Here is a 25,260-nt window from a genome sequence, read left to right as displayed (position 1 = left end):
TGATGTAGAGAGTTAGTAGACTGTTGAAATAAAGCTGGAGTTATGAGAAAGGGGTAGAAATACTCTCAATTGAGGATGTGTACTCTAAAAAACTTTTAGGTTTTTTTTTATCTTTTTAAATTGATTGTTCGGTTGACTTTGGAAACTTGTAATGGCTTCAGATATGATCAAGAGAATCAATGGACCGATGAAATAACACTCTAGGTAATGATTTATTATGCTAAGAACTGTAGGAATTGTGATTAATATAGCAGAAAGGTAGGTTCAGTTACACCAATGACGAGAAAAAATCTTACTATTGTATTAAATGGAAGAAGCTATAAAGAAATGGTATCTGTCTATTTAAAACAGAATTACACCAAGGGGGCAATGCCGGAACAAATCTGTGGAGATAATGCTTATCGACCTTGTATAGCTGAGGGATGCTAAATTAAAAGTTAACTAGCTTTCTTTCTCTCTTACCTTTCTTGGTTCAGTATATTCTAGATTTGATATAAACACTCATTTGCTGCCTATTAGGTCTAACCTATTTCCTATTTCAGTTAGGGTCTTATAAGTTTGGACTAATCATTTCTAATAACTTGCTGATCTTCAGGGTCGATGATATGGCCTAGGGACTCTCTTAACCAGATATGGAGATACTATGTCTATACTCAGTAGCTACAAGATTGAAGCCGGTACTGCACTTATGTCTGATGTCATCTTTACAAAGTACAGTGATTTTACAGCCAAATGTGCGTCTATTCAAGTGCAAATCCACAAGAGCTTAATTCCTTGCTCATGGGCATATGCAATACTGTTGAGTTTCTACCACAATATGACCTTAAAGCCAATGTATAACGTGATCTCGGATGCAGAGTCTTCCATTCTTGAGATATCAAGGATGCATGGGACGATAACAATATGATCATTAAGTGGGCAACTGCTAAGGAGGTGGTACACAGGCAACACAAACCGCTATGTGGTCTTTCAACCTGTTCGTGAGAACTGTTTACAAGTAAGACAACTTATGCGTACATGCACGTGAGTAATATATTTGCTATCTTTATCAGTAAGTTTATTATATGTGCATGTCTACTTTAGAAATCATTTTGTAGATCTATACATACTTCAAACTCAAAGCAATGGTTTTGGTTAATCCCGCCTAACCAAATTTATCTCTGAACAGGAGCCGAGGCTTTGTTCCTTAACCTCTTTAGACCTTTTAGTACGTGGGACCCCTGAGGTTCTAGTTGCCAACAAAATTGATTTACTTGGTTTTTCCTTTTTTTATCCCAATTTTAGAATTGATCTATACACTAAAGTGAATGTTCTCATTTCGGAAGTTATGTAAAGTATTTAATTTACCCTTTATTTGGGCTTATTATGTACATAAATTGGTCTCTGCAGGTATTGGGTTCTGTCTCAAACATTAAAGAAATCAATTTCCCCAAAGCCTGTAAAAAACAACTTAAACAACATAAAAGGAAGAATCGGCCATAACAAGAAGAGGTAAACATCTGTTATCACTAATTTCATCTGGCTTATAGTTAATAATATTTGACAACCTTCAGAACGTGCTTACTAGAGTGAACGTACTTGTTTTGAAATTTTTTGTCGATTGAAGTGAAGTGTTTGTTCTACCCCTTCGTTTTGGACTTATTATTTACATAATTTGAGTTTTGCATGTATTGTGTTCCATTTCAATCTCCAACATGGTAGCTTTGTTTGATGTTACTCTTGTAAATTTACCTAGGGGTGTCAAAAGAATATGAAAAATCATCGAACCTAATCGAATCGATTTATATCATTTTTTAAATAAAATCGTGAACTTTTATTTAAGTGTATAACAGTCCCAAACAATAGGACTGATCTTTTTAATTTATAAAAAAATCCGAAAAATTTCCGAACCGGAACGAATAATCTTACGTATATGTAAATATATTTTATATATTAACAATATATTAAATTTAATATATAAATATATTTTATAATATTTTTCAAATATAAATAATATAACTTAAGTCCTAGGCCTATGGTGACGGGACGACTTTAGATCTTTGCTCTTTAATTAACATTTAATTAATTATGTTTAAAATTAAAAGAGACTATAATAGATACTTCATCAAACAATTCGACAAAATCTATACAAGCACTCCTATTAAATGTTTAAGATCAAACAATACGGCAACAAGGTTTTACATTCTTGACTTTTTGGTGAAGAATTGAAGTGTTTCTTCAAGAACATACTTGCGAAAGAAATATATTGATAATAATGTATTTTGAGGTGTTATTTTAAAAAATAAAAAAATGAAAATTAACTAAATTGTATTGATACCGAAGAGAAACCGATATGATATCATTTTACAAAAAATCTAATTTTGGTTATACATTATATAATACCCGAAAATTGGGATGACATAATTTTTTTAAAATAAACGACCAAACCGTCTCATTGACACCCCTACTCATACGTCCACACATAAATCTCTCAAAAAATTCTCTCTACTTTCCTACCGTTAGAATCTAAACTAGTTGCTACTCCTCCTCTTTGGTTTTGATGGGGACGCTGGCCAGCGGTCCTCTACCGGCTATAGTAGAAATAAACAATCCCCCGAAAGGGGATCCCTATAACCCCAAATTATCCAAAGATATATCTCCTACCTATGCTTCTTCAGTGACATATCCATATTCTAATATGACCACAAATCGTATGGAACAAGGGATTGCAATCTCTCGAAGAACTACTCACAATGGGATGCCAACTGTTATATTCAAAGCCTCGGATTACTACGGAGTGATGGCAACTTCGTGTAGAAGAACTATTGTGGGGAGATTCTTGAAGTCCCGACCTTAAATTGATACTATCAGATCGAGGTTCTCAGAAAAATTTCCTTTGAAGGGGTCTGTCAAAATTGGTGTGTATGACAATTTCAATATTTTTCTTACCTTCACCTAATGATGAAGACTTCAATTTAGTGTTATATAAGAGGGCAATTGAGCTGGAAGGGTTTCAAATTTGGCTACAAAAATGGACTCCGGATTTTAAATCGGAGGAAGATATCCCCATAGTTCCTGTCTGGGTTCTTCTCCCTGGTCTGCCTTTTCATATGCATAACTGGAACTATGTCAAACATATTATTAGGGAAGTGGGAAAACCGATCGAACTTGATATAACCATCAAGACGATGACTAGACCTAGTATGGCTAAAGCAAGGGTGGAAATCGATCTATTGAGGCCTCTTGTCCATAACGTTTGGGTGGGAACTGAAGATGACAACACTCCTTTAAGAGGGTTTTCTCAAAAAATCGAGTATGAAAATATCCCCAAATTTTGTAAACACTGCAGAAAGCTTGGACATAGTATGATCAATTGTAGAGTTCTAGAAAGGATAAAAGAGATTGAAAAGAAAGAGGCCCTACAAAAGGATCAACAAGGGAGAAATAAACAACAATAAAGAAATTCGGAACAAGACAACAGTGAAACAAAGCTGCCTGAAGAAGATGAAGTCACTCCCAACAGAGGAAGGGAAATGCAAAATAAAAGGGAGATCAACAAAGGAAAAACTAGAGGAAGAAGTGAACCCCCAAGGAAAGCTTATAAACCAACTGGGAACATCTTTGGAGTTGATAAATCTCATCCTACATCTACGACAGATTGTGAAACCAATGCAGAGATCACAAAGATTAATAGTGAAAACAAGGCACATGATCAGGCCAACAATCAACTTGTGTTCCTGAAAAACAAATTTGATATGGCTAATAGTGACATTTCCCCTGCATCAAAAGATAAAGAGTTGGAACATGAGGTTGCTAATACTGAACATGTCAATGAAACAGGTGATCAAGCAAAAGAGATTATCGTTGAGAATAATATGAATGATGGTAATCCGAAAAGCCTCACAACATCAGTTTTCAATAAAACCATACCCATTAAGAGTATCAACGAACTCACTGAGAATAATATGAATGATGGTAATCCGAAAAGCCTCACAACATCAGTTTTCAATAAAACCATACCCATTAAGAGTATCAACGAACTCACTGTTAATAATTTTGATGGGGAATGGGAAGAAGTTGTTGGCAGGAAAACCAAAGTGGGAACTTGCAAGAAAGCTAACACTCAAATTAGGAGACAACAAGTTAAAATTATGAATGAAGAGCAGGCTGCCGATATCAATCAAAATAGCTTTGATGAGTTGATGGTGGGAGATGAGGAACAATTGGCAAGTACTTGCAAAACTAGACTAAGAAACAACAAGAAGATTGACAATGATTACAATGGTGAAGAACCAGATTCCCAAGATGAATGGGCAGATATAACATCTTCAGAGGGAGAAGAAGAAGACGACACTTCGGAGGAATCTTCTGATGAGGAAGGAAACAAGCAAGAAAAGGGAGAAATGGCAGCAACATTAAACAAAAAGACATCGATGGGGCTAATCAAAGAACTGGAAATCAAGCTAGAGCTTACTTCAACGAAAATCAAACGAGCAAGATGGGTCGAAAGGAAAATACTAATCCTGACGTGAAAAAACAAAAAGGAAAATCACAAAAACCTCCTAAATTCAATTTTCATGATTAGTATTCTCAATTGGAATATTAGAGGCATGAAGTCTCATGCCTCTACTGCGAGGCTCAAGTTTTTGATTGATAATCATAAAGTCTCTTTAGTAGCTATTCAAGAACCTTTCATAAAAGAGACAAAAATTGAAATGTATGCGAAATGTCTTGGCATGCAAAACTCTTTTGCAAACTGTAGTAACAAGATCTGAATCTTTTGGAAACAAGAACTCAACTGTACAATCTATGCTAGTGAGAACCAAATCACAACTTGTAAGATTCAAAGTGAGGAACGTGCTCTCTTTCTCTCCATTGTTTATGCTAAATCGAAGTCCTCTGGTAGGGAAGATCTCTGGATGTACATGAGAGCTCTTGCCTCCGTCATCAACCATCCTTGGGCTGTCACAAGTGATTTCAACAGTATTTTAAGCAGGGAAGAAAAGCTAAGGGGCATACCACACACGCTAGGTAAAAGTATGGCCTTCATGGAATGTCTAAATGACTATGCACTTTCTGACATTGGATACACAGGTAGTGACTTTACTTGGTGTAATGAAAGAAGTGGTAAGGACATCATTTGGAAAAGATTAGACAGAATGGTTTGCAACACTACGTGGAGTGATGGTTTCTCTCAGAGTAGTGTGCACCATTTGCCTAGAGTAGGATCTGATCATTGTCCTTTGCTTATGAACTTTGGCAATATTGCTGACCATCACAACAAATATTTTAAATTCTTAAATTTTTGGCCTAACTTTGATGATTTTCTTGATGTAGTCAGGAAAACTAGATTTCTCAATCAGATGGCAATATTTTTTGGCAGGTTCATCAGAAAATGAAGATGACTGGTAGAGCTTTGAGTCATTGGTCTAAAATGAAAATTGGAAATATCTTTGAGAAGTCTCAGCAACTGGAGAAAGAGGCTGAACAAAGTGAAGAAAAGTACATGAAATCTATGGATCCTATTGACAGAATAAACATGAATAGAATAAAAGCAGAATTGATCACTCATCACAAGCATGTAGATACCTTTTGGAGACAAAAAGCAAATCTCAAATGGAACCTAGAGGGTGATGAGAACACTAGATACTTTCACTCCATCGCTATCAGATCCATAGAATTAAAGTTTATGAAAATTGGATTGAGGGGGATGATAACATTGACATTGCTGCTGCAGAGTTTTACCATGACTTGTTTTCTGAAGGAAAAAATAGGGTGGATAATAGCTTGCTTGACCTCATCCCTAATTGCATTAGCGAGCAAGACAATCAGATACTGATAAGAGATCCTACCATAGAGGAAATAAAACAAGTTGTTAGTAGTATTAACCCCAATAGCTCTCGTGGACCTGATGGTTTCAGTGGGCTTTTCTTCCAGAAAGCTTGGTGCATAATTGGTGAAGATATTACTCAGCTTGTCAAAACAGTGTTGAATGGACAACAAATGTCCAAGTACTTCACAGGCACTTGTTTGATTCTCATTCCGAAAGTGGAGTCTCCTTAATCTTTCTCTGAATTCAGACCCATCAGTCTTAGCAATGTTACTCAGAAAATTGTCTCTAAAATAATGAATCACAGGCTCACCCATATTCTTCCGAAGATCATCTCCCTCAATCAAAGTGGTTTCATTAAGGGTAGAGCTATAAGAGAGAATGTTCTTTTGGCTCAAGAAATTATTCATGAGATCAAGACCAAGAATAAAGGGGGAAATGTTATATTCAAGATTGACATGAACAAAGCTTACGACAGAATGGCCTGGCAGTTTATTTGCATTGTTATGAAAAGAATGGGTTTTGATGATAGATGGATTCATAATGTGTGGAATCTCCTTTCCAATAATTGGTATACCATCACAGTTAATGGCAAGAGACGTGGTTTTTTTCCAATCCAAAAAAGGAGTTAAACAGGGCGATCCAATTTCACCTTCTCTTTTCATTATTGCTGCTGAATCTCTTTCTCTAATGTTGAATAACTTATATGAAAATCCTTCCTTCAATGGATTTAGCATGGCTACCATCGGACCAAGGATCAACCACTTAGCTAATGCTGATGATTTAATTATTTTTTGTTCAGGTAAAACCAAAACATTGAAGCTCGTTGTAGATTGCCTGAGGAACTATGAAGAATGCTCTGGACAACAGATGAATAAAGGGAAGAGTTGCTTCATAATGGATAAAGATATCTCTACTAAAAGGATCAACATTGTTTCCAGAATTCTTCAAGTCAAAAAGGAAGAATTCCCAATCACCTACCTAGGATGTCCACTATTTATTGGGAAAAAGAAAAATGAATATTTTGCAGACATGGCCACAAAGATCATTAAAAAGATTAGTTCTTGGCAATGCAATAGACTCTCAACAGGGGGTAAGATTATTCTTATTAAGCATGCTTTGAATACTATGCCTATTTATCTTCTCTCAATGTGTCAGCCCACAAAAACAATCATGTATCAAATAAAGAAGATTTTTGCCAACTTCTTACGGGGAAGCAAAGAAGGAAAGCAAAAATACCATTGGGTAGCCTGGGACAAGTTATACTATCCAAAAAAGGAAGGAGACATTGGCATTAGATCTACTATGGACATCTCTGAAAGCCTGGGAGCCAAGATATGGTGGCAATTCAGAAACAAGGACACCATTTGGACCAGATTTATGAAAGCTAAATATTCAAAGAGAATCCATCCAATGGCTAGGAAAGTGAGTTACAAATACTCAAAATGTTGGAGAAGAATGATGATGATCAAGGAAGAAGTAGATCACCTAATCCAATAGAGATTGAATAAAGGAAATTCAAGCTTCTGGTGGGACAACTGGACATGTATTGGTAGACTTTCTCAATTTATTAAAGCATTTACCTCTATTAAAATTCCCGTCTCTGATTTTATTCATCATGGTAGGTGGAATACTTATAAGCTCAATCAACATCTTTCTGTTCACTTAGTTAATTTGATCCAAGGAATTATTATTAAATCTTCTAATCTAGATGATACTCCTTTCTTGAAGGCTAACTCGAATGGAAAATTTATTAGTAAATCTGCTTGGGATCTTATTAGGAAAAAAGGCAATGTCAATCTTACTAATAAAATGATTTGGCATAATAAGAACCCTTTTAAAATCTGTTTCTTTTTATGGAAAGTGTTGCGTAACAAAGTGGCTGTGGATCTAAATCTCACTAGATTTAAGGTCCACCTACCTTCTAGATGTTCTTGTTGTTACAGGATTTATGAAGAAGAAACAGTTGAACACTTATTCTACAAAGGTCAGATTACACAACAAGTTTGGAGACATTATAACAAACTATTTGAGATCACCCATAATCGTAATTATTTGATAAAACTATTGATAAACTGATGGATTTCAATGGAGAAGAATCCGGTCCAAAATTTCGTTCTTCAAATCCTTCCTAGTATTATAATTTGGCAAGTGTGGAAAGCAAGATGCAAGCATAGATATGAAGGCATAAAGATGAACTTCAAGAGCATCACATACAATATTAATAGTCAAATAATTACTATAGCCCACAAACAGTTCCAAAGCATTAATCCATTCATGGATTGGGAGAAGTTTTACAACATCGTCGAAATGGCTAGGGACAAGATCAGTCATGTTCTAGTTCTATGGTTAAGACCAAAACTAGACCTCTACAAGCTCAACACAGATGGTTGCTCCAAAGGAAATCCAGGACTAAGTGTAGGAGGCGGTATAATTAGAGACAATCAAGGTAGGATGAAAATTGCTTTCGCAGAGGCTTATGGAAGCACCAACCACAACATGGCAGAGACACTAGCTCTAGAAACAGGTATTCACTGGTGTGTCAAATGGAATTAGGAACCTGGAGGTGGAGGTTGATTCTAAACTTCTAGTGGATTGTATCTCAACCTTCAAGATACTTCATGGATCCTATGGGAGAAAATTATCACCATCAGGAATCTCCTTCAATGACTGGACAATTGGAGCCTTCAACATTGCGATAGGGAAGGAAACAAGGTGGTTGATTGCCTCGCCAATTGGGGTCTCCAGTGCGCTAACATAACATGGATCACTCATCATCATCAATTGCTAAGTCAAGCAAGAGGAGAACTGATTTTGACTAGAATAAGTGTTCCTTCCCTCAGAACGATTACCAAAAAGAACTCTTTCTCCCTAGATAGAGACTTGTATAGAATTTTCACTTTTGATGTTCCTTAAGGAACTTTTGTGCTGAGGTTTATACCTCATTTAGTTATTTTTTTTTTTAGAGCTTACATAGAAATCCTACATTGGTATATAGATTGGGGGTTGTCCCACTCTAAGTAGGTATTAGGATTTTTTCTCCCCTTTTTGTACTTCTTATGGTATCTATAAAAGCCAAAAATTAACTTAAAAAAAAAAAGACACCCCTACTCACACCATTTATAGAAAAATTAAATAATAGGATTATCTCAATAAATTTAGTCAATATTAGTATAAAGAATGTGATGTATATGATTCATCAATTGTTAATCAGATGTCTTGAATTCGAAAAAACTCTTAATAGGAAATGCTTCATTTTGCGAATCCAAGCTAATCGAGAATTTAATATAAAATATCAGACATTGAATGAAAAACACAGTTAATACAATTTACAATTTATTTTAAATTCCATTGAAATTGTTTTATTTAGAAGAATAATTTTTCTATAATAATAACTTCCATCGAAATTATTTTATTTAGAAAATAATAAATTTCTATAATAATAAATTGTCACACTTAATATGCCATTAAACTGTGTTGATTTTTTTACCTTTCATTATTAATGAGCTAGTCAAATGTGTATGCAATGAGAGTAAAAGTTTATCCAATTGTGTAATGCTAAATGACCAGAAATTTAAAAAGTTTATAATATCTTTTTTATTTTAAAATAAACTAATTTTTTTCTAATTAAAAGGTATTAAAGTTAAAAGGGTAAAAATGTTCAAAAAGGTAAAATAACATAGTGTGAAATATGTTATTTTACCATTCTGACCAAATTTTTTTGGACAAAAAGGATTTTTCCTTTCCAATTTAATAGTCAAAACATTTTTTTCCAATAAAAAAAAAGAGACAACAAAATACAAAGAAATCAAAGTTTGTTTTGCCGCTAAAAGTGTGTATGCAATAAAAGTAATTTTTTTCCAATTTTAGACATTTTTAAAATAGAAAAAGACCACCATTCAAGTAATTAAGTTCACTGTTCGAAGGACAGAACAGTCCAATAAATAAAGTGTCTCTCTTTTTCTGTGTCTTAAAAAGGTCTTTTCTTGAACTTCTTGAAACAAAAAATTTGGTGTCTTTTTGCACTTTTACAGAGCCACGTAGAGTGGAAATGCCAAATTAAGCAAACAGTACACGAGAAAAGCACAAACACCCTGAAAAAAGTTGTGAATTTCAAACTCAAAATTTGAGAAAAAAATGCAATTAACGTGAGTGGTTTATGTATGCCAATTTTGTCCCTAAATTTGCTCCCAAACACAAAACCCATTTGTATATAATCAGCATTTGTTGTGTCTGAGGTTGCATTTTCTTCCTAGGATGTTATTTATTTTTAGGGTTCTTGAAAGGGCAAATTTTTATACAAGTTTCTTGAGGTTTTGAGACCGAGAGTGAATGCTCCTTCCCAGAAAGAAATTGAAGATGGGCTAAAAGATTGTGGGAATAGCCTCATCAACATTCCTCATTCTACTGAAGAGCTCATCAGTCTTCTTGATGTAAAGATTCATTTTTTATCTTTCTCACGTTCTTGAAATATAAAATACTAGTTTTATCTGTGTGTTTTTGTGCCCTATTATTTTAGATTGATTTTATCTTGATAACAGTAAGAACTTTTTAGGGGAAGGGTTGTTTGTTAGATAAATTTGATGCCTGGTTTTCCTTATGTATCAAGATGCATTTTTGTCTCTAAATTGAAGCTTTTTGTTCTTAATCTAGTAAATGTGTGTTTTTGCCTCTTTTTGTGCCCTAATATATTAGATTGATTTTATTTTGATAACAGTAAGAACTTTTTAGGGGAAGGGTTGTTTGTTAGATAAATTTGATGCCTGGTTTTCCTTATGTATCAAGATGCATTTTTGTCTCTAAATTGAAGCTTTTTGTTCTTAATCTAGTAAATGTGTGTTTTTGCCTCTTTTTGTGCCCTAATATATTAGATTGATTTTATCTTGATTAACAGTAAGAACTTTTTAGGGGAAGGGTTGTTTGTTAGATAAATTTGATGCCTGGTTTTCCTTATATATCAGGATGCTTTTTGCCTCCAAATAGAAACTTTTTGTTCTTAATCTAGTAAATGTGTGTGTTTTGCCTCTTTTTGTGCGCTATTATATTAGATTGATTTTATCTTGATACAATAAGAACTTTTTAGGGGAAGGGTTGTTTGTTAGATAAATTTGATGCCTGGTTTTCCTTATATATCAGGATGCTTTTTGCCTCCAAATAGAAACTTTTTGTTCTTAATCTAGTAAATGTGTGTGTTTTGCCTCTTTTTGTGCGCTATTATATTAGATTGATTTTATCTTGATACAATAAGAACTTTTTAGGGGAAGGGTTGTTTGTTAGATAAATTTGATGCCTGATTTTCCTTATACTCTGAATGAATTGCTTTGTCATAAATTTCTGAATATGAATAATGCATCAGCTTCAGTTATGATGTCAATTATAGAAGTAGGTAAACATTTTGTCAATTGTAGGAACTAGATAACTCCTTTAAAGATTTGCTCTGTTTGAATCATGAAGACATACTGGCATACATTGGACCCCCAATTAACTGGACGGGGCAGAGAAGAGGGAATAGGATGGTCAACTGTAATCTTAAAGTCTCTCGCTATATGTCCAGGTTCATTTGTTGTTGGAAGATGTTGTTGCTCTACAAGAATGTGATGGACCTTCATCCGTAGAAGCATTTCATTTTTTAGATATAAAAGTAATCAGTTGAAGGACTGTTTTAAAGTACAAAATGTTTTTCTCTTAATAATACAATGAGGTTGGTCCAATTTTAAAACTGTATTAAAAAGAACATCATTTCTTAGATTCTTTTCTGCAATATTACTTTCCTATTCTAAATCTTAAACTCTATCATAAAGTTTAAAATTTAGTCAAATGCATAAAATATCAAATATTCAATAACTTAAACTATCTCCCCCCACCTTTCCCTTTGTTTTTGTTTAACTGTTTTAGGCTGCTTGCGTGTGTTTGTCAACTATACTTGTTGAGAGTTGAAATAGCAAGGATCTAGAAAGGTATAAAACAGAGATACTTCATAAGCTTCTTTGTTCATCTCTCCTCCCTTCTTGCTACACGTCCAGGTTCATCGTTGGTGCTACTAGAAGATGTTGTCGCTCTACAAGAATGTGATGGACCTTCATCCGTACGCTCAACCTTCAGCCTCTTAGCAGCCTGATCTGGGAATGACTTATGGGAGATTTGGATTTGTTATTATTAGGAGCTAGTTGAATTTCTTTGGCTGCAGCATCGTCACTATTTTTAAAATGAAACCTTGCCAAGCAATGTTGATGTATAAATTTCATAGAAATAACATAATTGGATGTGTGCAATGCATGGTTCGTCAAGCAGGGCTGGGAGTTAAAACTTGTATAGTACGGATCCAATTATGTTATCTTTGACCAAAGAAACTTAACCATCTCCTGATAATAACAAATTCAAAACTCCCAGTGAACCATCCTCAGACCAGACTGCTTAGAGGTGGAAGGTTGAGCGTACGGATGAAGGTTCATCATTCTTGTAGAGCGACGACATTTTCTAGCAGCAGCGATGAACCTAGACATGTAGCAAGGTAGGAGGAGAAACGAACGAAGAAGCTAATGAAGTACCTTTGTTTTATGCCTTTCTAAATCTTTGTTATTTCAACTCTCAACAAGTATAGTTGACAAACACATGGAAGCAAACCTTGGAACAGTTTAATAGAAATAAAGGAGAGGGTGGAGAGAGACAATTTAAGCTATTGAATACTTGATATTTTGTGCATTATACTAAATTTTAAACCTTATGATGAGTTTATAATTTAGAATAGGAAAGTAAATTCTGCAGAAAAAAATCTAAGAAATGATGTTCTCTTAAATATAGTTGTAAAATTGGAACAACCTTATTGTAATATCTAGTACTTTCTATAGTTCTGCAAATGGTTACTTTTATATTTAAGAATGATGTTTCTCTTTGCTACACGTCTATATTTATCGCTACTGCTGGAAGATGTCATCGCTCAGCCTCTTAGCAGCCTGATTTGGGGAGATTTGAATTTGTTATTATCAGGAGCTAGTTGAGGATCTTTGGTTGCAACATCATCACTCCCGTTAACAAGAAACCTTGCAATGCCGATATACAGATTTCAGAGAATTAACATAAGTGGATGTGTGCAATACAAGGTTCGTCAAGCTGATAGCTTTTAGAGATCTTTCCCTTTTCGTCGCGTGCCTTATTTTCTGACAAACAAGCCTCCCTTTTCAGAATGTGGTTGGGAGTTGCTCTTTTCTTTTGCTTTTTATTGAAAAAAACAATAGGCATGAATAGTTAATACTTCATTTTCAAGTTATTTACAGTTCCTTTCTAGCATTTTTGTTGATAGGGGATTTCTTTATATGGTAAATTTGAAAACAACTAAAAGTCAAGCACCGATGTATGTGAACAATAAATCAACAAAATAGTTTTATTTTGTACTGAAGTTCTTTTTTTTTTCTTTTTTTTATCCGTTTTGAAGTATTAATGAACTTCTGAAATAAAACCCAGTAAAAGAAGAATGTCCATGCAATTTTGGTGGGCGTTTGATATGTTTGCTGATTGTATTCCATGTTAATTGTACAATGGTTCAGATTTCAGTAAATTTTTCTAATGCATCAGCAGACTACTGGGACACTTCACGTAATGCAAAAACAAAGTCATTAAAAGTACTATGTTTTCTTATGAGCTTTGGGATAAGATACTATGTCACATTTTAAATTTCATAAAGTTTATGTTATACTTCGAAGCTATTTCTTTCTCAATTATCGATGTGAAACAATATTAGTGATTGATAAGTATTTTACATAAATTGTGAATGTGCAGGCGCCTTGATTGCATTATTGATTCATCTCGTCATATAAGGAAAAAGAAGAAGGTGAGAGTACTTGTTCTTATTAAAGTTTTCCTTACGAAGTCATGTCTATGAAGTGTTTGATTAATTGTTTGTTAAGGTTAATGTGTGTTTAATTGGAATGAGTAAGCTCCCATTTACTTATCGTGAGTCTGTCCATGTGACCAAGCCATAATGTCCCACTTCTCTAGACTAATGTGATTCTTGATTTTGGATACGGCAAAGCTCGTCAGTAGTGTTCCTTGAAAACCACATATATCAGCTCCAACCATTGGAGTTCTAAACAATTCAAAGTTTAAGATAGAAGGAATGGGATATGCCAAATCGTTCCAGGTAGCACCATTGTCTCCAGTCCAGTGTGACGTGTATTTGCCAGAGTCGAGAAAAGTTAGGCTTGCAAGAATAAATGGCCTTTTTCCAGTGTTGTCATCTAGCTAATGTTAAATAGTGCTTCAGTGATTTTAAATTTTAAAGTGTTTTAATATAACTGTAGAAAATGTGTAGCTGCTATGATTATGATAAAGTTAAAATGTTGAAACCTTAATGCGAACTCTGATAAATGGTAACCATATAAAGGGTTACTAATCTTGTTTTAACGAGGCATATCATAAATGGTAACTGTACAAAGAGTTACTAATTGCCAGAGCTGGGCGTAATTAATAAACGTTCAATTGACTGAAACAACTTAGAAAATGAAAAGAATGAACTAAGCTATAAGTTTTAGGTGATTGTTTCCTGCCTCATGGTTGTATAATACTTTAGAATGAATTGTGGCGTGTTTCCTCTCTTATCCCTTCATTACCCTCATTTTTTTATTCGAGGTCTCCTAGCGACTTTAGTGAGGAGAATGTTGAGACTCACTGAGTACCATTAGTGGTGTACTGACATTCTCTTTGTGAAACCTACATTGACCTATGTCAATGTAGACGCAGGTGTCATAGACGAGCAGATTACGAGATAGGTTGCTTTATTCTAAAAGTTTATTTGGTGAGCTCTGTCATTGACCGTGGAGCTTCTTCTCTTTCAGTTAGACAATTTTATTCATTTATCCGGTATTTGTATTGGAGATTAGCCAGGAAATCTCTGTCTTGTGCTTTCCTCTTAGCACTCCAGTCTAGACATATTTTTAGTTGGGTTATGGTTGATCACTTTACTTTGGATTATTTTAAGCACATTTTAGTATTTATAGATTTCAATTTTTATTTGAATTATTTTAAGAACTGTTGAATTGAAGGTTCTAACAAAGAGATTAGTTATTTATTTTTATATGCATGTGGGGCATGTGATATGAACGTACAAGTTAGAATAGTCAAGCCGGTTCGCTGGGTCAAGTATTGCACTGGTGCCGGTCACGGCTTTGTTTAGAGAACGGGTTGTGACAAGTGCTACCTTTGTATGGCAGCAAAGAGATGTAAAAGAATGTCCAAATTTTCACACTTGCTCTGTCCTCACACCATGGCTGCTCCATTTGTAGGTGAGCTGTGAGCTGTGGCTGTCAAATGCACTAGTATTTTCCTATGTGATTAGACTCTTGTTCATAAATTGAGATTAAAATTATTATCGCTCCTTTTGTAGTTTGTTTTTCAGGGTTTGGCTGGGGTTGTTAACAGGCCCCCATTTTGTAGTTTTCTTTATGCTGCAGCATTAGTAAAGTGGTTTATCTTTATTCTTTGAGTTCAAGAGAGCCGATGCTAAATAAACCAGCAAGAGAGTTCACATTGCTACTGAATATGTTGATTGTTCTTATGGCAAATTTTATGAAGAAGAAGCAGAAAAGTTTATATATGTAATGACGAGAGAGAGGCAGAATAAGTTCACATCTTCTACTGAATCTTTTCGCATGTAACACAAATTAACTCTAGTAATCTTTCTCTTCCGTAGATTCTCCACCATCTGGATCACTCCCCTCGTAATTAGCCAAGGGGTGGGTCCATACCACCAATATATGCGTGAAAAAAGAAAGTTTAGTGGTGAATTTGTGGATTAAATCCAACTTTGATATGATAATTTCGATTCAGTTCAATAATTCGCACCAAAATTGATTTTGGCAAACAAATTCATAAATTGCACCCAGAATGAAAAGACCTTGTCAATGCACTACTAAAATCTTAAATTAACTTACTAATAAGATGAGAAATCTCTACTAACCTTTACTAAACAAACATGACGTGTATTTATTTCCAAGTTTTTTTTTTTTTTTTTAAACGCGTGGTAGTTATTCCCATATAAAACACCGCTTCCGAGAGTCGTCCTCATCAATTCATCTTCCTATCAGTTCTCTCTCTCCTTATGAATATCTACTGCATCAATGCATTGCTAGGGTTGAAGATACCAACAAGTGATTCAATATGGCGGCAGTTGCGAATAAACATATTCATGTCTCCTTATGAATATTTCTTGAAATTTAAAGAACATGAATATGTTTGTTCGCAACTGCGTCAATTCATTCTTAGGGTTCCCGTATCAGTATCAGTATGGGTGGGGTCTAAAGAGTTGAATAATTGCATGTTGGCATCATGAAATTTAAAGGTAACTGAGGATTTCCAATTGATACATACAGCTTCCAGTGGGCGGTATTTTGGTCTGTGATCTATTAGTCTGTTTCTGAATAAAGATCACGGTCTTTGACTTTGAAAACTTGTAATACGTCACAAATACTCTCTGCCTCTGCCTGAAACTGTTCTTTGTATGATCAAGAAAACTGTTAGGTCTCTGATTTGTGAGGAATCATTAATTTGGGTAAACTATGCTATGCACATTTCCTACAGTACAATAAAATTTTAGGGGAACAACTTAAATTGGACAACTCTCATCCAGTACTTCGGGGATATGGTGCTATTATGTGACTGGTTCTCTCGTATTATCACATCAAAGTTCATGCTTCCTCTTAGGTTTGTATATGTGCTTTAGTGGCCTTAAACTACTATCCTTCAATAACCAAACCCGTTGTCTTGGATTTGATCATTAGACATCTCAAAAACTCTTCCCGGCCCCTCTAATATTGAACATGTTGTTGGGAAACATTTTCTGTCTGGTTCTTGTTTGATAGTAATGCCTAGAGCTCCCTCCAGCATATATATATATATATTCTTAAGATTATATTTGTTAGTCTGAACGTTAAAACATTTGAGGTTTCTGCACCTAGTGAAGTTCAAACCTTTTGAGTAAAGGTGCAGTGTCTGAGTGCTTTGAGTATCTGCCCTGTTACTTGTTATCACAATGTTCAGTAAGAACTTTACTGCTGAAATTACCATTGCAGGATTTGCCAGTGAATGGCTACGTCTTAGATATTTAACCTTAGACATGCTGAGGAAGATGGATAAATTGGCCTTCTCCAAGCATTTTGATTGATCTTATCCATACAAGTTTGTCTTTTGTACAGAAGATTAAAGCTTTCCTCAGCTTATGGTTTCCTTGATTGTCTTTGTATGTTAAGGATTTACTATGCTGAAAACTGTAGGAATTGTGATTAATAACAGAAGAGTTGATTTAGTTATAACAATGACGAGAAAAAAGTCTTACTATTGTGTTAAATGGAAGAAGCTATAAATAAATGATGTCTATCTATTTAGAACGGAATTGCACTAGGGATGCAACGCCGGACCAAATCTGTGGAGATGATTATGCTTATCGACCTTGTATAGCCGGGAGATATAAAATTAAAAGTTAACTAGCTTTCTTCTCTCTTACCCTTCTTAGTTCAGTATATTCTAAATTTGATATAAACACTCATTTGCCACCTTTAGGTCTTAAACTATTTGTTTAGCTCGCTGCCTTTTCATATTTCTGTATAGGATCATATACGTTTGGACTGATCATTTCTAATAATTTGCTGATCTTCCGGGATGGTGATATGGCATAGGGACTCTCTGAACCAGATACGGAATGCTATGACTATACTCAGTAGCTACAAGATTAAAGCCGGCACTGCATCTGTGTCTGATGCCATCTCTACAAACTACAGTGATTTTACAGCCAACTGTACGTCTATTCAAGTGCAAATCCACAAGAGCTTAATTCCTTGCTCAAGGTCATGTGCAATACTGTTGAGTTGCTACAATAGTATGACCTTAAAGCCAATGTATAACACGATCTCAGATGCAGAGTCTGTCAATCTTGAGATAGGCATGGGATGATACAACATGATCATTATGTGGGCAACCACTAAGGAGATGGAACACAGGCAACACAAGCCGTGATGTGGGCTTTCCACCTGTTCGTGAAAACTGTTTACAAGAAAGGCAACTTATGTGTACATGCACGTGAGTAATATATTTGCTATCTTTATCAGTAAGTTTATTATATATGCATGTCCATGTGAAAAATATTTTTGTAGATTTATACATGCTTCAAATTCAAAGTGATGGTTTTGGCTAAACCCACCTAAATAAATTTGTCTATGAACAGGAGCCGAGGCTCTGTTCCTTGACCTTTTTATACCTTTTAATACGGGGGACCCTCTCAGTTCTAGGTAGCGACAGAATTGTTTTTCTCAGTTCCTCCTTTCATATTCACTTTTTAGAATAAATCTTTTATTCACATACGCAGATTTCAATTCAATGGGCTTGTAACAGTTCTGATGACATTCCACCACTCTATTTCAAAAGACCCGATGCAAATATATTTGGGTATTCTGATACCCAGAGATAGATTACAGTACAAAGTCTAGTTTTCTTCTTTGATAACAATTAGAAGTCTTGAAGTTTAGGGAGAATTAGTTTCGTAAGTCACTTATAAATTATTTTAGTTTTATTGTCTTTCTATAGAAATCTTCATTTATGTATTTTACACATAAGAGATATGAAAAGTCATTTTCTTCTATTCAATTTGTAGCCAAGAGATCTCATTTTTTCTATAAAAAATAGGTTCATATAGTTACTACCATAAACATTACTCTTCCCAGTTTCAAAATAAAATTGAATGGTCTAAGACTGATAGCTTCCTATTGTTATCATTGTCTTTATATTTCTTTTGACCTTTGGGTGTAGCTGTATTCATTCATAGCAGAAGTGTCCAAGAAATATAGGGAGGAAAGATTAAATGAAACAACAAAAAGGTCAAAGAAGAAGTTAATCTGTTCAGATTACTGTAATATTTTATCAAAAAAAAATTTATCAAAAAGATTACTGTAATCTAAACAGAACATTTATAAGTAAAACCTTGGAAGTGAATTCCTTTTATTGAAACCCAATTTTAAGATGGCAAACCTGAAAATTACGCAGTTAAGACGACCTCAATTATTCTCACACTTTGAAAAAATTTCGTAACTGCCCAAAGAGTTATGCCTCAAATTTTCATATAATCCCTCTTTTCTCTCTTGTCCTTTTGTACAAGTACTTTTGGGATTTTGAAATTTAAAGCCTGGTTTCAAAGTTGCAGTGCTCTTCTTTGTGTGCTGTGATAAAAGGAAATGGTTTCCCTGTCTCGTTCTTCTGTTTCTGAGGAGGAACACAACAAAAGCCTTCTTGAAGTTGGGAATGAGCTGCTTCAGCAGCCCCCATCTTCTAAAGAGGAGCTTCTCAAGAAACTTGATGTGAGGGCCTTTTCTTTTCTCTTTCCATCTGCTTAAACCTACTAAGTGAAAAGTACATAGCAACCAAGGGGGCTCAATTTTATCTATGAGATTCTGAAAAGTTATAAATGACTTCCTAAAATGGTTGAAATTTATTTCTGGTTCTGGTCAACAATTGTTAGTTAATCCTAGGATAAATTGATCACCTTATTTGGAAAATTTTAGTAGTTTAGTTGGTTTACTGCCTAATTTTTCACCTTAGAAGTGAGGTTTTGATTCCCATCTTGTAAAAAATGATCCTTTTTTTGTATATAATGTAGAATTATCTTGGTTTGCATCTGGTGAAATTCCTATAAGCAGTTCTAGTGAAAGATCATCTCTTATAAGAGGTCTATTTCTTTTTAAGGACATTCTAGTAATTAAAAGATCTGTCTATGATTGCATCACTTGTGATATCTACTATCATCAACATGTTCCCTGCACATAACTAGGGAAGAAGGATCAGTTAACACGACCAATCCCTATCATGTTTATTCTGAAGGAACTTGGACTAGCTTTCCTTCTTGTGCTTCAACTTAAGTTTATCATACATTAGGATTTCCTTGTGCCATTGCTTATTTACTGGTCCTGGAAGTCAATTATCTATGTCTCCGTTTACTTTTTGCTGTGTAAAGGACATAATCAGGCTTCGTGATGGATGAAAGGAAATAAAATTGTGGAGAGAAAGAGAGAGATGTTTGACCTTGTGATGCTGTTTTGAACTTTATTCTTTATTTTCTACAAGATATCCTGATCTAGACTTCATGTGTTATCTAGAGAAGTGTTTCCGATGTATTTGACATGGTTCAATCACTTCTTTTTGGTATATGCAATTTTCAGAAGTTAGGGCATCTTTTGTCACTGGTGAAGCAAATCCCCTCCATATCGACACGAGATGCTTTTCGGCCTGCAATGGAAGCACTAGTTGCAGATGGACTTCTACGACATTCTGACATGGATGTGAAGGTGTCAGTTGCATCTTGCATCAGTGAGATCATGAGAATTACAGCTCCAGATCAACCATATAATGATAGCATACTTAAGGCAAGTACAACTCATACAGTTTTCTTTGCCCAAACTGGAAGTCAGACTGGTTGCGAGTCTTTCTTCTAACAAAGCTGTTTTGCTATGTAATTGATAGTTCAGATTCTGTAGTATTTATGCATCTATGATTTTCTTGGATACATGAATAGCATTTATACATACTCATAGTTTGGTTTCTTGCTCAATTGGTGGACAGGACTTTTTTGAGCTTGCAGTGTTGGCGTTTGGGAAATTGTCTTGCTTGGATGGTTGCTGTTATTCAAAGGCTGTCTCAATTATTGAAGTTCTGGAAAAGTACCGAACATGCGTGCTCATGTTGGATCTCATGTTAGATGCATTGATTGTTCAGATGTTTCAACATTTTCTGAATGGTATAAGGTATATTTCCAATTATGCTATACATATTCCTAATTTTCCTAAAGGAAAGAGGAATTGAACCCGACCACATGGGTGTAACTTTGCTGGTATTTTATCTTTTATTGTTCATTTGTTTCTAGTAATATAATGTATGCTCTGCCCTTGCCACAAGTTAAAGTATTACATTTCCCTTTTTCTCAGTTTCATTTACTTATTTGTGCATTGGGACATGTAAAGAACTATGCTACAAACTGTCAACCTTAAAGAGCAGAATGCACATGAATGAGATGAGTAATTGCTTGTGACTAGTGGTTAGAGTTTTGTCTCGGCCAATTTCTGTTTTAGGAGTACTTTTATATGGGTGCCTCAGCAGTTTCATGTCCTTGAACAATTGCTTCAGCTGAGAGCAAGAAATTCAGTGAGCTCTTTTTTGAATATAAATTATTCTAGTTTTAATTGGCTTGGGGTTTGAAGGTGATCAATTGATTATACCCAATTCAGAACATGTAGAGTTAGTTAAATGGGAGTGGAAGCGTGGAAAAGAACAACGGTGATTTACAGTGTTGCTTTTCTTCTTTTCTGGTTTGGCAACATGAAGTAAGTTGGGATGTTGGTATTTGTGGATACAATGATTGGTTGACTAAAGCCTCCAGGGATTAGAACAATAGGAACCGGTTGAGGGATTTGTGTCTTAGGTCACACGTTTGAGTCCTGCCCCAAGCAAACTAAATCTAGTATTTAAGTAGAGAAGGGTAGAGGAGAGGGCCCATCATTCCTGAGTTCTGAAGGCTAAATGTTGGTATTTGTAGATACAATGATTGGTTGACTTAAGCCTCCAGGGATTAGCTCAAACCGGTTGAGGGGTTTGTGTCTTAAGTCACACGATTGAGTCCTTCCCCAAGCAAACTAAATCTAGTATTTAAGTAGAGAAGGGTAGAGGAGAGGGCCCATCATCCCCGAGTTCCGAAGGTTGCTGTTAGCCCAAAGGGTTGGTTCCAAATGAATATCTCAATCATTGGTATACTGGAAAAGTTAAAAAGAAAGGAAGCAAAGGCTGAAAGACCAGAAGGAGTGATAGAAACTGTCTCATTGCTGGCACCAACTAATCAGTAGGTACAGTTTCAGCAGCTTCAGCCTCATGATGAAGAGAAGTCACTTCCGAATGAATTTACCCTGCTCACCAGAAAACTAATCACCATACTAAAAGCATTGTATATTGGTGGATAGTGTCCTAATTCCTGCTCACTCCATTTGGGAACCATAATCTTCTTCCCTTCTCTAGTCTCTACTAGGTGACGTTCGTATTTCCCTTGTTTTCACTTACAATAAAAACTCTCCAAATTGTTGAAACACTTCCAAGCATGCAAAAACCATAGATTTAAAACATTTGGGTATATTAAAGAGAGTTTATATAAATACTGTTATCTTCCCTCCCTTGGTATATAGTCTTCTTGTCCACTATTTTTTTCTGAATTTCTCAACAACCGGCTGCTAAATAAGATATTCTTCTATGCAACTTTACAACTCTTAAATATTCTATATTTATGACTATTCAGATTTGAAATCTGACAAGTATGAAATTTTATTTATCAAACTATCACTCTTTGACTCTTAATTAGATATTATTCGACTATCACTAATTAATCACAAATCAATTATACATCCTTAACTTGTACTAATCAAACACTCCTATAGCAAATGGGATGGAGGGAGTATATGACAGTTTTAGCAGTATATTCACCGTTGTACCTTCATATGTTGAATGCAGCATAAATGAACTTATATGGTAAGGTACATAGCATGTCAAAATCTACCGGATTCCTTTTTCCTTCATAAAGTTCAAAGACTACCAGTTTCTCAGTATGCCAATTTTTTCTTCTGGAGAATGGCTGACAATTGTTTTGTCTCTTCCCCTATTTTAAGGCCGGACCACCCTGATAAAGTATTCACGGACATCAAGGAAATAATGACTGATAATAAAAGAGAGTGAAAACATTCCAATGCAGTTTCTGAGCATCCTTGTGAACATCCTCATAAATAGTGTTAAGAAGGAAAATCAGGTATTGCTTTTCCTCTACAACTTTATTCATCTATCTTTCTCATTGTTTTTAATTGCGTCTTATTTTGGTTTAGAATGTTTCGCCTCGTTCCTATGTTCTGGGAGAGAAAGTTCTTCAAGAAAGTGCTGTCAAACTTCATCCATATCTTCCAAAAGCAGTGACGGCCCTCAACATTTCCTTTAAAAACTATTCCGAGGTTGTTGAATTGACATGGAGGGAGGCAATGAAATGTAAAGCTACGGTGGGTCTATCTGATAATTCAAATTAATGCTGCATTTATTTGTAAAATACATGATTGTTTAGTTGTTTAGTTGTATAATTCTCGTCGCACCGGGCTTGCCTAGTGCGGGTTACCTCTCCTATGTGGTTTGCGAGCTATTGCATAGGAGCGGGGGTTTTACCCTGTGCGCACCCAAAGGGTAGCGGCTGCGGGTTTCCCTTGTCATAAAATAAAAAAAAAAAATCTCTGCGTCTGCTTTTCCTGTCTAATTTACAATGAAATGGAAGCTGATAAACATGCAATGTTCATTTTGTGATAGACCATCTTTGCTATGACTTTCAAGTTCTGTATTCTGTCAACTTATCCTCTTTTCTTGGTTATGATCGAATACATCACAGGTGGAAAATGCTCCCGAAGAGCTTGCAGCTCATGCTGCACCGGAGAGAGTTGTTCCGTTCTTAGATCAACCACCTAACTTGCTAGGGAAAGATGATCACAAGCATAAGGACGGTGATGTCGTTCTAGAGACGGATACAACTTCAAAGGAATCAGAACGTGAAAATGCAATGAAGCAGCAGAAAAGTACCAATTCAAGGACCACGTCGCGACCTGAAAACTTGGGTTTCACAAATACAGTCGAAAAGGCTCTATATCCAGAAGCTACTCAAACTTCAAAGAAAAGAGGTTGGAAACCAAGTTTTTTGAATAAACTAGACGAAGGATATGATGATGCTTGGATAAGTGGAGAAAGGAGGTCAAAATCCCATATTCTCTCTAAGTGTTGTGGGAAAGATGCTAAAAAGAGGAGAAGCAGTTCACCTAAATGTGCAATCTCCAATGGTGAATCAGGAGTTGAGGTAAATCAAACAGTTATCATTAATTGACTTAACTCTTATAGGAAGTTGTGTATTTAAGTATAGCATTTATTTCTGCCACTTAGTTCTGGACTTATTATATACATAAATTAAATGGTGCGGGCATTGAGCTCTGCCTTTTCAATCACCTAAGAAATCAATTTTGCCAAGGCCTCTAAAGAACAATATTCACCATCAGAAGAAATGGTCAACATTTATTGCCGTATCATTTATTAGAGCTGGCTTATTTAATTATATTAGACAACCTTCAAGTGATTACGCTTAAGTGAATGTACTCATTTTGAAAGTAATGTTACTCAAATACAGTATTTAATTTACCCCTTAATTTGGGCTTATTATGTACACATATTGGTCTCTGCAGGCATTGGGTTCTGTCTCAAACACCAAAGAAATCAATTTCCCCAAAGCCTGTAAAAAACAACGTAAACAACGTAAAAGGAAGAACTGGTCATCACAAGAAAAGGTAAACATCTATTATCATTAATTTGATCTGACCTATAGTTAATTATAGTGGACAACCTTCAGTACGTGCTTACTAAAGTGAACGTACTTGTTTTGGAATTTTTGTCGATTCAAGTGAAGTGTTTGTTCTACCCCTTAGTTTTGGACTATTATGTACATAATTTGAGTTTTTCAGGCATTGGGTTCTGTTTCGATCTCCAAGAAAAGAAACTTCCCGAAAACCTCTAAATAACAATGTAAAAGGAAGAACTCCCTATCACAAGAAGAGGTAAAACAGTTATTATTATTAATTAGAGCTAATAACATCAGACATTCTTCAGTAACTAGTAAGTGATAGAAAAATGAATGTTTTCGTTTGGAAGTTATGTGGATTCAGGTACGGTACTTGTTCTACCCTTTAGTTTTTGGCTTATTATGTACGAAAATTGAGTGGTGCAGGTATTGGGTTCTGTCTCAATCACCCCAAGCAAAGCAACTTCCCAAAACCTCTAAAGAACAACGTAAAAGGAAGAACGCACCTGCGACATTGTTTATTATTGATAATTTGAGTTAACTTGCAGTTAATGAGATTAGAAAACCTTCATTAAGTGATTACTAAAGTGAATCTTCCATAAAATTTACCAATGAGGTTATTTATGTGCGGAAACTAGTTCTGCTTTTGTCTATTTAGCTAAAGAGTTGCGGATATTTTCGTTTTTCTATCTTCAATGTATCTGTTCTCTATATGTGCTATAATCCTGATGTCATGGAATTTTATAAAGAAGTTATCAGTTGTAACTGAAGTTAAGACTTTTGACCAATGAAGAATCTGATGTGCATCTTTTTTATGCTTCCACCTCGTCTCTATATGTGTCAGCGTTTGCTCTCTTGATTTATGAGCATCTCTATCATCTTTTCCTTGGGATTCCGCGGATAAGGTTTTCAGAGAGCATGGCAAGGAGCTGGTTGGCTGCTAAGTAAGGGTTTGGTGGCCACTTGATCAAGTGTGTGTGATTTCACTGAATTGCTAAGTTCGCAGACTCTTCACTTTTGATGTTGCATCCATGTCAGATTCTCCAAAAATGCACCCGTTGACATT

The 25,260-nt window shown here is 35.2% G+C and overlaps 1 long non-coding RNA gene and 1 pseudogene across 1 annotated transcript; both read left to right on the top strand.

Moving 5' to 3' along the window:
• The first annotated feature begins 556 nt into the window (after positions 1 to 556).
• Positions 557 to 11,471, top strand: LOC125832714 (uncharacterized). Its single transcript, XR_007443246.1, has 3 exons — positions 557 to 677; positions 858 to 997; positions 11,364 to 11,471. It is a non-coding gene; the product is annotated as an uncharacterized LOC125832714 (long non-coding RNA).
• Positions 11,472 to 13,523: 2,052 nt separating this feature from the next.
• On the top strand, positions 13,524 to 24,674 carry LOC125832256 (sister chromatid cohesion protein PDS5 homolog C-like; annotated as a pseudogene).
• Positions 24,675 to 25,260: the final 586 nt, after the last annotated feature.

The sequence above is a fragment of the Solanum verrucosum genome, unplaced genomic scaffold (assembly GCF_900185275.1).
Source record: "Solanum verrucosum unplaced genomic scaffold, falcon-dt-bn FXZP01000009.1, whole genome shotgun sequence".
NCBI classification, from domain to species: domain Eukaryota; kingdom Viridiplantae; phylum Streptophyta; class Magnoliopsida; order Solanales; family Solanaceae; genus Solanum; species Solanum verrucosum.
This window is presented reverse-complemented; position numbering and strand designations above follow the sequence as displayed.